The sequence below is a fragment of the Hordeum vulgare genome, chromosome 3H (assembly GCF_904849725.1).
Source record: "Hordeum vulgare subsp. vulgare chromosome 3H, MorexV3_pseudomolecules_assembly, whole genome shotgun sequence".
In the NCBI taxonomy this organism is placed as follows: Eukaryota; Viridiplantae; Streptophyta; class Magnoliopsida; order Poales; family Poaceae; genus Hordeum; species Hordeum vulgare.
Genome location: NC_058520.1, coordinates 521,818,321 through 521,832,741, shown reverse-complemented (window position 1 = coordinate 521,832,741; position 14,421 = coordinate 521,818,321).

The window sequence follows — 14,421 nt, the reverse complement described above, 5'->3', positions numbered from 1 at the left end:
GTTTCAATCCTCATTCTTTTTATATGTGAAGCCATCACTTCCCATAAGATCACTACATGATCTTTCATGCTTTTGTTCTATTCTCACTCTTTTGATCATGGCAAGAGGCAAAGCGCTTCAACTAAGGCACTCTTTATTATATGGCTCACGAGCAAGAATACATCGGGGGTGACACAAAGCAAAACTCAAGACTAAAACACTAAGACTTTTACTCTACTAGAAAAAAGAGAAAACTAAAAAGGAAAACTAAAACAAAGGTAAAGGCAAAAGATGTGATGGTGATACGATACCGGGGCAACTCCCCCAAGCTTGGCACAAGCCAAGGGGATTGCCCATACCAATGCTCAGTTGTCTTCCTTTGGTGGTGATGGTGGAGTTGTTGCAACACGGGTTTGATCCTCCGTCTTCCAAGGCATAGGTGCTCCATCATGGAAAGATGAACGAGTCTCCGGAATCCTCAAATCTGCAGCCAACCGTATTGATTTAAATCTATACTCATACTCACAGTTTTGGTTCTGTAGGTCATAGATCTGGCCCTGGAGTCGATCAATCCTGTCATAGAGCCTGGAGAGGTGCTTCCCAATGTCATTGGCATCAATCCTATGCTTGTTGGTGAACTTCGTGATCATCATGTGGTTGGCGTTGAGTCCACGCTCCACCATCCCTTGGCACTTGAAGACTTGTTGCTCCATTGCTTCGAGCCTCGTCTCCATGCTTCCGGTCTTCTTAGGCCCCTCAACATCACGGATGTGCAACATCCCCTCACGCATCTCGATAGATTGAGGGTGTTGCAGCACTTCCGTGAGGTAGGTATTGATGACCTTCTCGAAGATCTTGTCCTTAGGAGCTTTTGGGGAAGTCATGGCGATCTAGATCTGCAACAGATACAAGCTCGAAACGAAAAACAGAGGAAATCTGCATGATGCAGAAGTCAGACCAAACGGAAGTATATATAATGATTTTTTTTCCAGACCAAAAGGAGTCCCCTGCATGAAAACGGAGTCCGGGAGGCGCACGAGGTGGCCACAAGCCCTCACGGCATGGCCAGGGGGTGGGCCCGCGCCATGCAGGCTTGTCGCCTCCTCGCGCACTTTCCGTACTACTTCCAGTTTTTGTATTTTTCAAATATTCCAAAATGGAGAAAATTTCCTATTGGAAAAGTTTTGGACTCTGTTTTCTTACCGAATCACATACCTCTTCGTTTTCGGAGTCTGAAACAGGCTGATAAATGTCCCTTACGTATTCTTCCGGAGTTATGGTATTGATGATATTGCTTTCAACATTTATGGGAGTACCTGAGATATAATGCTTGATTCTCTACCCATTTACCTCTCTCGGACAATTACCTTCCGTGTTGTTGATCTTGATAGCACTGGAACGATATACTTCCTCAACAACATAGGGACCTTCCCACTTAGAGAGGAGCTTGCCTGCAAAGAATCTTAAACGAGAGTTATATAGCAAGACATAATCACCTACATTGAACTCACGCTTTTGTATCCTCTTATCATGCCACCTCTTAACCTTCTCTTTGAAGAGCTTGGCATTCTCATATGCTTGAGTTCTCCACTCATCAAGCGAGCTAATGTCAAATAACCTCTTCTCACCGGCAAGTTTGAAATCAAAGTTGAGCTCTTTGATTGCCCAGTAAGCTTTATGCTCTAGCTCAAGAGGTAAATGACATGCTTTACCGTACACCATTTTGTACGGATACATGCCCATAGGATTCTTATAGGCAGTTCTATAAGCTCACAGTGCATCATTGAGCTTCTTAGACCAATTCTTTCTAGACCTGTTGACAGTCTTTTGCAGAATCAGTTTAATCTCTCTATTACTTAGCTCTACTTGACCACGGGACTGAGGGTGGTAGGGAGATAAAATTCTATGGTTGACACCGTACTTAGCAAGCGTTTTACGGAAAGCACCATGAATGAAGTGTGAACCACCATCGGTCATTAGATATTTAGGGACTCCAAATCTAGGGAAGATAACTTCTTTCAGCATCTTGATAGAGGTGTTGTGATCAGCACTACTAGTGGGGATAGCTTCTACCCACTTAGTGACATAATCAACAGCAACTAAGATGTGAGTATACCCATTGGATTTTGGAAAAGGTCCCATATAATCAAAGCCCCAAACATCAAATGGTTCAATGACAAGTGAATAGTTCATAGGCATTTCCTGACGTTTGCTAATATTACCTATTCTTTGACATTCTTCACACGACAAGACAAACTTACGGGCATCCTTGAAGAGAGTGGGCCAATAGAAACCTGATTGCAATACCTTGTGTGCAGTTCTATCTCCCGCATGGTGTCCTCCGTAGGCCTCGGAGTGACACTTCTATAGGATTTGTCCCTGTTCATGTTCAGGTACACAACGTCTAATAACACCATCTACTCCTTCCTTATAAAGGTGAGGGTCATCCCAAAAGTAGTGTCTCAAGTCAAAGAAGAATTTCTTCTTTTGTTGGTACGTGAAACTAGGTGGTATATATTTGGCAATGATATAGTTTGCATAATCAGCATACCACAATGCACTACGTGAAGCATTGATGACATTCAATTGCTCACCGGGAAAGCTATCATCAATAGGTTGTGGGTCATCAAGAACGTTCTCCAACCTAGACAAGTTATCTGCTACTGGGTTATCAGCCCCCTTTCTGTCGACAACGTGCAAATCAAATTCTTGTAGCAACAGAACCCATCTGATAAGTCTAGGTTTAGCGTCCTTATTCTCCATGAGGTACTTAATAGCAGCATGATCAGTGTGAATAATGACTTTGGAATCAACTATGTAAGACCTGAACTTTTCACATGCAAACACGACTGCTAAAAATTCCTTCTCCGTAGTAGCATAGTTTCTCTGGGCACTGTCTAGAGTTTTACTAGCGTAGTGAATAACATTCAACTTCTTATCAACTCTTTGCCCTAGAACAGCACCAACAGCATAATCACTAGCGTCACACATGATCTCAAAAGGTAAGTTCCAATCAAATGGTTGAACAATAGGTGCAGTTATCAAAGCCCTCTTAAGTATTTCGAAGGCTTCCTCACAATCATCGTCGAAGACAAAAGGAATATCCTTTTGCAAGAGATTGGTAAGAGGCCTAGAAATCTTAGAGAAGTCTTTGATGAACCTTCTATAGAAACCAGCATGACCAAGGAAACTTCTTATTCCTTTGATATCTGTGGGGTATGGCATTTTCTCGATTGCATCAACCTTAGCCTTATCGACTTCAATACCTCTTTCAGAAATTTTATGTCCTAAGACGATGCCTTCATTAACAATGAAGTGGCACTTCTCCCAATTCAAGACAAGGTTGGTGTCTTTACATCTCTGTAAGACTCGATCATGGTTGCTGAGGCAATCATCAAAGGAAGACCCGTAAATGGAAAAGTCATCCATGAAAACCTCGACAATATTTTCACAAAAGTCAGAGAATATAGCCATCATACATCTTTGAAAAGTGGCAGGTGCATTACATAAGCCAAACGGCATACGTCTATAAGCAAATGTACTGAAAGGGCAGGTGAAAGTGGTTTTCTCCTAATCAGATTGTGCAACTGGTATTTGGGAGAAACCAGAATAACCGTCTAGAAAGCAAAAGTGTGTGTGTTTGGACAACCTTTCTAGCATTTGGTCGATAAAAGGAAGAGGGTAATGATCTTTCCTAGTGGCCTTATTCAACTTCCTAAAACCAATCACCATCCCATAGCCAGTAATAATCCTCTCTGGGATCAACTCATCCTTATCATTAGGGACAACAGTGATGCCTCCCTTCTTAGGAACGCAATGCACCGTACTCACCCAATCGCTATGAGCAACAGGATAGATAATACCCGCTTCCAGGAGCTTTAGTATTTCTTTTCTCACTACTTCTTTCATCTTAGGATTCAATCTCCTTTGATGATCAGCAACTGGTTTGAAATCAGGATCAGTTTTGATCTTGTGCTGGCATAGAGTGGGACTAATGCCCTTAAGATCATCAAGAGTATATCCTATAGCAGCACGGTGCTTCCTCAGAGTTTTTAGTAACTTGTTTTCTTCATGCTCCGAGAGGCTAGCACTAATAATAACAGGATATATCTCTTTTTCATCAAGATAGGCATACTTAAGAGTATCAGGCAACTGTTTAAGCTTGAACACATGACCACCCTTTGGTGGAGGAGGATCCCCAAGCAGTTCAACAGGCAAGTTATTCTTAAGGATAGGATATTGTTCTAAGACAACTCTATCTATTTCATCCCTTTCATCCATATGCATATCATTTTCATGCTCAAGCAAGTATTGCTCTAAGGGATCAGTAGGGGGCACGACAATAGAATCTAAGGCAATAGTTTCATCCCTACTAGGCAACTCCTTTTCATGAGGTTGTCTACCAAACTTAGAGAAACTGAACTCATGTGACACACCTTCAAAGCCAACAGTGACAGTTTGCTTCTCACAGTCAATATGAGCATTGACGGTATTGAGAAAAGGTCTGCCAAATATGATGGGACAAAAGCTATCTTGTGTGGTAGCAAGAACGAGGAAATCAGCAGGATACTTCGTTTTACCACACAAGACTTCAACATCCCTAACAATTCCCACAGGGCAGATAGTATCTCTATTGGCAAGCTGAATAGTGACATCAATAGGCTCTATCTCAACAGGTGCAATCTCATCTTTGATTTCATCGTATAAGGATTGAGGTATTGCACTAACACTAGCACCCAAGTCACATAAACCATGATAGCAATGATCTCCTATCTTAACAGAAACCACAGGCATGCCAACAACAGGCCTATGTTTGTCTCTAACGTGAGATTTAGTAATTCTAGCAGCATCTTCACAAAAGTGAATATTATGTCCCTCAACTTCTTCATACAGAAGATCTTTGATAATAGCAATGCTAGGTTCAACTCTAATTTGCTCAGGGGGTGTAGGTGTTTTAATATAGCCTCTACGTATGACAGTTGAAGCTTTAGAATGACCCTTTATCCTAACAGGGAAAGGTGGTTTCTCAATGTAAGCACTGGGAACTACAGGATCATTATAGGCAATGACTCTCTCTTCAACCGGAGTGGGTTTAACTACATTGACTTCTAAAGGAGGATGATATTTAAACCACTTCTCTTTGGGGAGATCAATATGAGCAGCTAAAGATTCACATAATGAAGCTACTATCTCAGAGTCAAGTCCATACTTAGCGCTAAAGTCACAAAAGGTATTTGTCTCAACAAAGGATTTAACGCAATCAAAAGTGAAATTCATACCTGACTCCTTACCTTCTTCAAGCTCCCAATCTTCAGAGTTGCGTTTAATTCTCTCCAATAAATTCCACTTGAAGTCAATATCTCTCTTCATAAAAGAACCGGTACAAGAAGTGTCAAGCATGGTGCGATCATCATGAGAAAGCCGAGCATAGAAGTTCTGAATGATAATTTCTCTCGAGAGCTCATGATTGGGGCATGAATATAGCATTGATTTAAGCCTCCCCAAGCTTGAGCGATGCTTTCTCTGTCACGAGGCCAAAAATTATAAATATAATTCCGATCACGATGTACTAAATGCATAGGATAAATATAATTGATGAAATTCCAATTTCAACCGATTGTAGTCCCATGATTCGGTATCATCACATAGCCTATACCATGTCAACGCCTTATCCTTCAAAGATAAAGGAAAGACCTTCTTCTTGACCTCATCATCGGGCACACCTGCAAGCTTAAATAAACCACAAACCTCATCTACATAGATTAGATGCAAGTCTGGATGTGATGTTCCATCTCCTGTAACAGGATTAGCTAGCAGTTTCTCAAGCATACCCGAAGGAAATTCAAAGAAAATATTTTCAGTAGGTGTAGCAACTTGAGGAAAAACTCTTTGTGCTTCCGTTCAAGGTGAAGATACCCCGAACAAGCCCCTCAAAGGATTAGTATCCATAGTGACAAGTGACAACAAATTTCAACACACTATATGAATGCTTCCTTACCAAGTTCCACTTACCAAAGGCGCTTCACTCCCCGGCAACGGTGCCAGAAAATAGTCTTGATGACCCACAAGTATAGGGGATCAATCGTATTCCTTTCGATAAGTAAGAGTGTCGAACCCAACGAGGAGCAGAAGGATCTGACAAGTGGTTTACAGCAAGGAAAAATCTGCAAGCACTGAAATTGTCGGTAACAAGTGATTGTGTGGTGAGATGATTCGTAGCAAGCAACAAGTAACAAAAGTAGCAACAGTGTAGCAAAGTGGACCAACCCCTTTTGTAGCAAGGAACAAGCCTGGACAAAGTCTTATAGGAGGAAAAACGCTCCCAAGGACACACGGGAATTTCTGTCATGCTAGTTTCATCATGTTTATATGATTCGCGTTCGTTACTTTTCCACCAAGTAATCCAACTAGCATCAACTACAAAGAGTAATCAACACTACTAGCAACCTTACAAGTACCAATCGGAGTCATGAGACGGAGATTGGTTACAAGAGATGAACTAGGGTTTGGAGATGAGATGGTGCTGATGAAGATGTTGATGGTGATGAGTCCCCTCCGATGAGAGGAGTGTTGGTGATGACGGTGGCGACGATTTCCCCCTCCGGGAGGGAAGTTTCCCCGACAGGATCGTCCTGCCGGAGCTCTAGATTGGTTCTGCTCAAGTTCCGCCTTGTGGCGGCGGCGAAACCACGAAAAAGCTCCCTTATGATTTTTTCCTACATGAAACCCTCCATATACAATAATTCCAGGCCAGAATTCCAGTTGCCGGTATTATCCCTCTTCATGTAAACCTTGCAAAATAAGAGATAAAAGGCATAAGAATAGTACCGTGAAGTGAAATAACAGCAAAAGAAGCAAAAATATCAACATGAAAACATGATGCAAAATGGACGTATCACATGCCGTCTTTAGGTGCGACTACATGGAGTATATGTGAGGGGCAAAACACGAGAGTCAGGACAAGTAAACGAGTTGCACTCGTACGCGTCGGTACCAACGCAAAGGCCCACACCATTTGTAGTACGTCTAGTCTAATACGGTAGAATTTGGATCACAATTTTAACAATCCTTGTTTTGGTAATATATGTGGATATGTGGTGAACAGGAAGTTCCAATAATGGATTCTCACCCTAGGGCTTTCTCTTTTGGCATCAATGAGGATGCTTCGCTTAAGTTGGTGCTTCGTGCCACTGACCGAGCCACATTGTTCCACTTAGCCCTCTTTGTGCAAGCGAGAGAAGAGGTCAGATAGATTTAGGATGGATCTGAACATGTGTTGTTGGACACAGAAGAACACTCGAATGAATATTGTTCACGACTTTATTATAAAATTCTGCGAGGGAAAGGCGGAACAAACCTCCGCATTCGTAACCGTTTCCAACAAAAAGTGCATATTTCATAACAACTACTTTATTAGACTCGAAGACCAACTTAAACCCTTCTCTGCACAGAAGGGGGCCACTCACGAGGTTCTTCTTGATCGCGGGGACATCCTGCATGTTCTTCAACAACAAACCTTCATGAAGTAAACTTCAGATTGATCGTGTCAACGGCCCAACACTAAGAATAAAAGCACTCACGTCATTCCCCATCAATACGGACATGTGGCCTATGACCTGGTAAGAAGAAAACAATGAAATATCAACATACACATGAATATTTGCACCTGTGTCCACCCACCAACTGGTGGACTGAAAAATTGAAAATACAGTAAATAAATTACCGTACCCAGATGCACCACTCTCATTGTTGCTCACAATCATGTTGGCGGACTTGGATTCCTGCCCTGACTTCTTGTACTTGTTTGGGCACTTTTTAGCCCAATGTTCCTCCGACCCACAAGTGAAGCGGCCATGTCCCTTCTTGTTCTTCTTGAAGGACTTCTTACCATTATTCTTAAAGTCAGTATTCTTGACAGAATTCTTTCCCTTGGTCTTGTGGGAATTAAAGTTCCTTCGATGTATCATATTGGCGACATGAGGACTTTCGACCCTTTTCCATGTGAGTCCTTTGCTCTCGAGTTCTGCTCAACACTTAGATGACCGATGACATCCTCTACTGACAATTCACACCTCTAATGTTTGAGAGGGATAGCAAAGTTTCTCCAGGAATTAACGAGCTTAGAGATTATACACCCAGCAACAAATTTTCCCATACAGAACGGTTCTCGCCCATTTTGTAATCGTGGAACTACTCCATAACATACGTCTCGCTCCCAGCATCGGTGGCCCCGGATTTAGATTCAAGTGCTTCCTACAAATCCTTGACAATGCGCACATGTAAATATGTGTGAACCAACTTATCTTTGATCATGCTCAGAATTGCTCTAAGAAATCATACGGTGGCCTCCCTCAACGCCTTCTCCTTATCAGGAGCAATCATTCCCGCGGAAGTACCACCAACGACCCAGAACACATTCATTGTTGTGATCCATAAGGTGGTTTTGTTCTCCCAATGCTTAAAGTATGCATGGTAAAACTTATCTGGAGGAGCAAAAAAATTCTTATACACATTAGGTTATTGGATTGTTGAGTAAATAAGCAATTTTTTGATTAAATTAATCCAAGTATAAATCATGAGCATGATGTAAACAGTACTAAGCACATATTGATATTTGATCATGGTGTCGCGAAATAGATAGATAGTAGAAACACCTACGTGAATCACTAGTACGGCTAACACAATAATAAATATAAGGGAGTTATACCCTTTGTTAGGCTAGTTGGCCGTCACAGTAGCGGCGACAACAGCCTCCTCATCCGCCTTCGGAACAACATCAATCTTCTTGACGGGGGCACGTTCGGTGTTTGTGGACATGGTGACTGATACGTCTCAAACGTATCTATAATTTTTGATGGTTTCATGCTGTTATCTTGTCATCTTTGGATGTTTTATGTACCTTTTATATCTTTTTTGGGACTAACTTATTAATTCAGTGCCAAGTGCCAGTTCCTGTTTTTCTGTGTTTTTACTCTTCTCGGATCTGATTTTGGAACACAGTCCAAATGGAATAAAATCCCCGAAATAAATTTTTCCAGAACGGAAGAAGATCAGGGACTTGAGGGCCAAGGCAGGAGAGCCACAGGGGGCCCACAAGCCATGTAGCCGCCACCAGGGGGGCGGCGGCTACCAGGCTTGTGGCCTCCCTGGCGCCCCCCTGACCTAGCTCCTTTGCCTATATATTCCCTAAAATACAGAAAAAATAGGGGAATCCACGTAAACACTTTTCCGCCGCCGCAAGCTTCCGTTTCCGCAAGATCTCATCTGGAGACCGTTCCCGGTGCCGTGCCGGAGGGGACTTTGGAGTTGGAGGGATTCTACATGAACATCATCACCCCTCCAATGACTCGTGAGTAGTTCACTTCAGACCTACGGGTCCGTAGTTAGTAGCTAGATGGCTTCTTCTCTCTCTTGGATCTTCAATACAAAGTTCTCCATGATCTTCATGGAGATCTATCCGATGTAATCCTCTTTGGCGGTGTGTTTGTCGAGATCCGATGAATTGTGGATTTGTGATCAGATTATCTATGATATATATTTGAGTCTTTGCTGATTTCTTATATGCATGATTTGATATCCTTGTAAGTCTCTCCGAGTCTTGGGTTTTGTTTGGCCAACTAGATCTATGATTCTTGCAATGGGAGAAGTGTTTGGTTTTGGGTTCATACCGTGTGGTGACCTTTCCTAGTGACAGAAGGGGCAGCAAGGCACGCATCATGTTGTTGCCATCAAGGGTAACAAGATGGGCTTTTATCGTAGATATGAGATTGTCCATCTACATCATGTCATCTTGCTTAAGACGTTACTCTGTTCTCATTAACTTAATACACTAGATGCATGCTGGATAGCGGTCGACGTGTGGAGTAATAGTAGTAGATGCAGAAAGTATCGTTCTACTTGCTTTGGACGTGATGCCTATAGATATAATCATTGCCTTAGATAATGTCACGACTTTGCGCGGTTCTATCAATTGCTCGACAGTAATTTGTTCACCCACCATCTACTTGCTTTCATAAGAGAAGCCACTAGTGAACACTACGGCCCGTGGGTCTATTCACACCTATCATTTCCACTTTCGCTTTTACTTTGCTTTGTTTCTTTTTGCTTTCAGTTCTCACTTGGCAAACAATCTATAAGGGATTGGCAACCCCTTCATAGCGTTGGGTGCAAGCTCTTTGTGTTTGTGCAGGTACTTGTGATAATCCTTCACTGGATCGATATCTTGGTTCTCAAAACTGAGGGAAATACTTACCGCCGCTGTGCTACATCACCCTTTCCGCTTCGAGGGAACACCAACGCAAGGCTCCAAGGCCACGGGGGAATCCTTTGCATATTTTCTAAGGAAGTCCCTAAAGGCGTAGCCGTAGCAGAAAGATTCCTGGTGCCGTTGCTGAGGAGTATCAAGACAAGAATAGTCTCCCGTCAGCACGCTTGTTTCTGGCGCCGTTGGAAGGTCTTTTGTTGGAGTAGCAGTGACGTTGGAGATGACGCGGACGTAGAGGAATGACGGACCACTCCCCAAAAACCTAATTGCCCCTCTCCTATACGGGATCCAAAGAGGCGGGGTTTCAAAGGCCTGTTCTCTGTCCCAGACCGAAAGAATAAGCGCATTGTGAGTCGTGCCGAGCCGCGTGGCGAACGGCGAAGAAGTGCACGGGGCCCTCCTCTCTTCTCAAGCTCCAATAACAAGTGGAAGAGAATCCCTTATAAGAAGGTTTAACTCCTCCACTAGTGGGGTGGGACTAAACTTCCCACCACCCTCTTGTCATGACATATAGACATACTTTGAGTAAATAGCATAAAACTACTAGTTTACAGGCTAGGGTTCCAAAAAACTACCGTTTTTTTATTTTTTTTCTTAGATAACTACCAAACGCGTGGTCGACTATTTAAAAAAACCCAAAACCTTAGTGACTAGCGATTTAACTGCTTTCCTGACAGAATGGGACCACCCGTCGGGCCATGTGACCCAGCACGTAGACAGTGCAGTCGTTAGCAGTCGTTACACCGACCGGTCCGGTTGGAACTGGGTAATAAATACCCCTCCGGTCGGGTCGCTCGGTCCCCTGCCCGCTCAGCCCTCTTCTCCCACTCCCCTGCTCTAGTACAAGCTCGCCGCCGTTGGCCATCTTCGAGGTTTGCCATCATCGACATCCTTGCTGCTATGCCTTCCTAGAACGACGAGGAAACGAGCTCCGACGAGGAGTGCGAGGCCATCAACATGGGCATGGGACTTTTTGTAAGTTTATTCCTTACCACCTAGGGTTAGGGTTAGGGTTAAATGCTAGGCTAATGCCATGGATCTTGCATAGTTTAGAGTTATTGTTGTGTGTGTGATATGGATCTTGATTAGGTAGGGTGGGTGTTGGTTGTAGGATTAAGCTAACTTAGGGTTCATCTTTGTACAGTGTTAGGGTTGTTGCTGATTTGGGGAATTATGTAGTGTTCAGGGTTAATGCACAGTTCAAATATATTGTGCTTTTGGGTGGTGATTGAAACCAGTGTTGTTGGCTTTTTTTGGTTGCAGGAGGAACTAGACACCATTGTGGAACCCCTTTTCTTTGGCCAACTTGAGCTTTCTGAACCCAAATGCATTATGCACGACATGAGGCATGTTAAGTGTGTGGCTTTTGAAGGCACTTTAACATGAAGGCGTTTCTATGGCTGCCCAATCCAGGTATGATGCAACAGTTTGAGTGCAATTTCCAAATTGTAACTTGTATTATTGTGGTTGTGTAATTAATTGTTAGAAAATTCCAAGCTAATCATCGCAGTGAAATAACTTATATTATTCACAAATGCAGGAAAATTGTGTGAATTGTGGTGTTGTAGAGTGGGTTGATGGGCCTTGGCCTCCTGTTCTTCAGAGATGTCTGTCAAAGCTATGGGAAATGTTCCATGAGTAGAACTATGGAAGGGTACTTGACAAGGAGCAGTTTGAGAAGCAGTTGGCCAAGCTTAAGACTGAAAATGACAAGCTTTCCATGGAGTATAGCAAGCTTGTTGAAGATGTATTCAAGATGTTTGATTGGCAGGATGGTATGGTTGACAAAAAGGTGTATCGGAAACAAGTCAAGGAAGAAGACTTTGTGAAGAAGAAGGAGGAGGTTGAGGAGAAAGCTAGGTTGGAGGTGCAGATGGAAAAGCTTAAACTTGCAAAGGACGAGAGGTGCATTTTGCAGAGCCAAGCTGACATTATCAGGAACACCGGGAAGGCTATGAAGGATGTTGAAGTTGATAGAGATCTTATTAAGAAGGAGAAGGCAAAGCTTGAGCAAGTTGTTGTTGAGCTGTTGAAAGATGGGTATGGCAGCAAGGATAAGTTAGAGCAAATCAAGGCCATCCTTGAGTCATGAAGTGGTGTGAAATGGTCGTGAAGTACATCCAAGGCCTATATAAGGATGTGGCCTAACTGTCTCAAGTGATTATATGGGTGTACATTTTGGGGGAATGTGAAGTTAACCTAGGGTTTGGCACTGCATTTGAACTTTAGTGTATTATGTAAGAACCATATTTGTTATGTTCTGAAGTATGTTGTAATGGATCTCCATATTTGTTATGTTTTTAGTAAGTTTTGTCACTAATCTTCTTCCTTTTAGAGACAACTATCATTAATCTTGTGTGTTATCTATAGTGGTATTGGGCTTAGTGGGCCACTAGTCTTTGAGCAAATGAAACTCCCCTAGGCCTACTAAAACCCAACCCCTCCACCACTATGAATATAAACCCACCCACCCCGGCCACCCTTTCCTAGTCACTCCAACAGCCACCACCCATATCAAACCCTAGAGATGGATCCTAACATGGGAGATGTCACTAAGGAAGAGGGAGAGACCGTGGAGGTGAGGCCTCCACGAGCACAACAGAGGAGGACGAGGAGGAGGAGGCATAGGCAGAGGGCACAGGAGGCCGCCCAGGATGAGCAGGAGCTTGAGTATAACCACCGGCTCTCCGATAAGGTGTTGGAGAAATGCAATGATGAAGAGCTCGAGCTTATTTTCCCTGGTGGCAGGGGAAGGAGCTTCACGTAGATCATTAGTTGGGTGAGGAGAAGAGCAGTCATGGCTCCTCATCCAGCTACTAGGGCTAAGTGGGCTCGTTTCTCCGAGCGTTATGACTGATCAATGTATATCTATCTATCTATCTATTATATGTCTGTCTATCTATCTATCTATTTGTAAGTGGTGTTCTTTGTAAGATTTGGATGAGAATCAATATCTATGCTACTTTGAATAAACACAATGTTAACTAACCGGATATCTCTGAAGCCACAAAAGAAAGTATAGTTATTACGAACCATAGCAGTTCAACCTGGACAACACACATCCTTATTTTTGATTTTGCTCACTGACATAAACACAACCATAGCAATTAAACTCAATTCACACACACACACATGCTAGTTATCACTTGCATAAAAATAGTCCTTCAGCCTCCCACTTGGCTTCCTAGTCCTCTTTGACCCAGCCTGGACAATAGTTGAAGTTAATTGCCTTGGTGCAATGAATGTTCTTCTCATTGAGACATCCCTCTAGGCACTTGCACACTTGGTGTTCTTTGCTGGAGAAGTTGTAGATGATCCGGTGTTCCTAACAGGAGTGTTGCTACTTTTTCTTTTTAGCTGGTGTTGTTGTTGCTGCTGGAGGAGTGTTAGTCCTGCTCCTCTTAGTTGTTCCTCGTGGTGTTGCTGCTGGAGTAGTTGAAGCAACCCTTTTATTTGACCTAGAATTAGCCACTGGACCCGGTGAAGGTGCAGAAGTTGTAGCTCTTGCTGTAGATGGTCTTGGTTCAGGTGCAGTAGCAGCAGGTACTCTTGGAGGCCTGTGAGCATTTGTAGCCATAAAAGAACCAGCTTCAGAATAATTTGCTCTATTTTCCTACACAATTAAGAAACATTGTGAGAAATGACATGCAATGAAACAATGAAATGAAATAACAGTGACTGAAATGACCTAGTGCTTGTTCATCCTCATCTGAAACTTAGGCTTCAAAGGGTCACCACAATTGTTGAACCTATGCCCTTGCTTCATGCAGTTGCTACATGTGAGAGTACCAATTCTTGAGGTGTCCTTTTTTGCTGGCATCTCAGATATACATTTCCTCCTGGCAGTTTGCTTTTTGCCCTTCTTTTCTTTAAACACTGGTGGAGATATGTCATCTCCACATGTATGAGGACAGTGGTCAGGACCTGGAAGTAGGAAAATTATATGCTTGTATGTTTCATAGTACATGGGCTTCTTGAAGAAATTATTGACAAAGTCTTGAGGATGTAGCTTCGCTTTCTGCATTGCAGCAATGGCATGATTGCAAGGCACATCTGTCATGTCCCACCTCCCACAGTCACAGGAATAGTTGTTCAAGTTAACACAATATGTGTTCTTAGAACTACTAGTCACTTGTGAGATGCGTGGACCTGCCATGTATGCTTCACAATACTTAGCC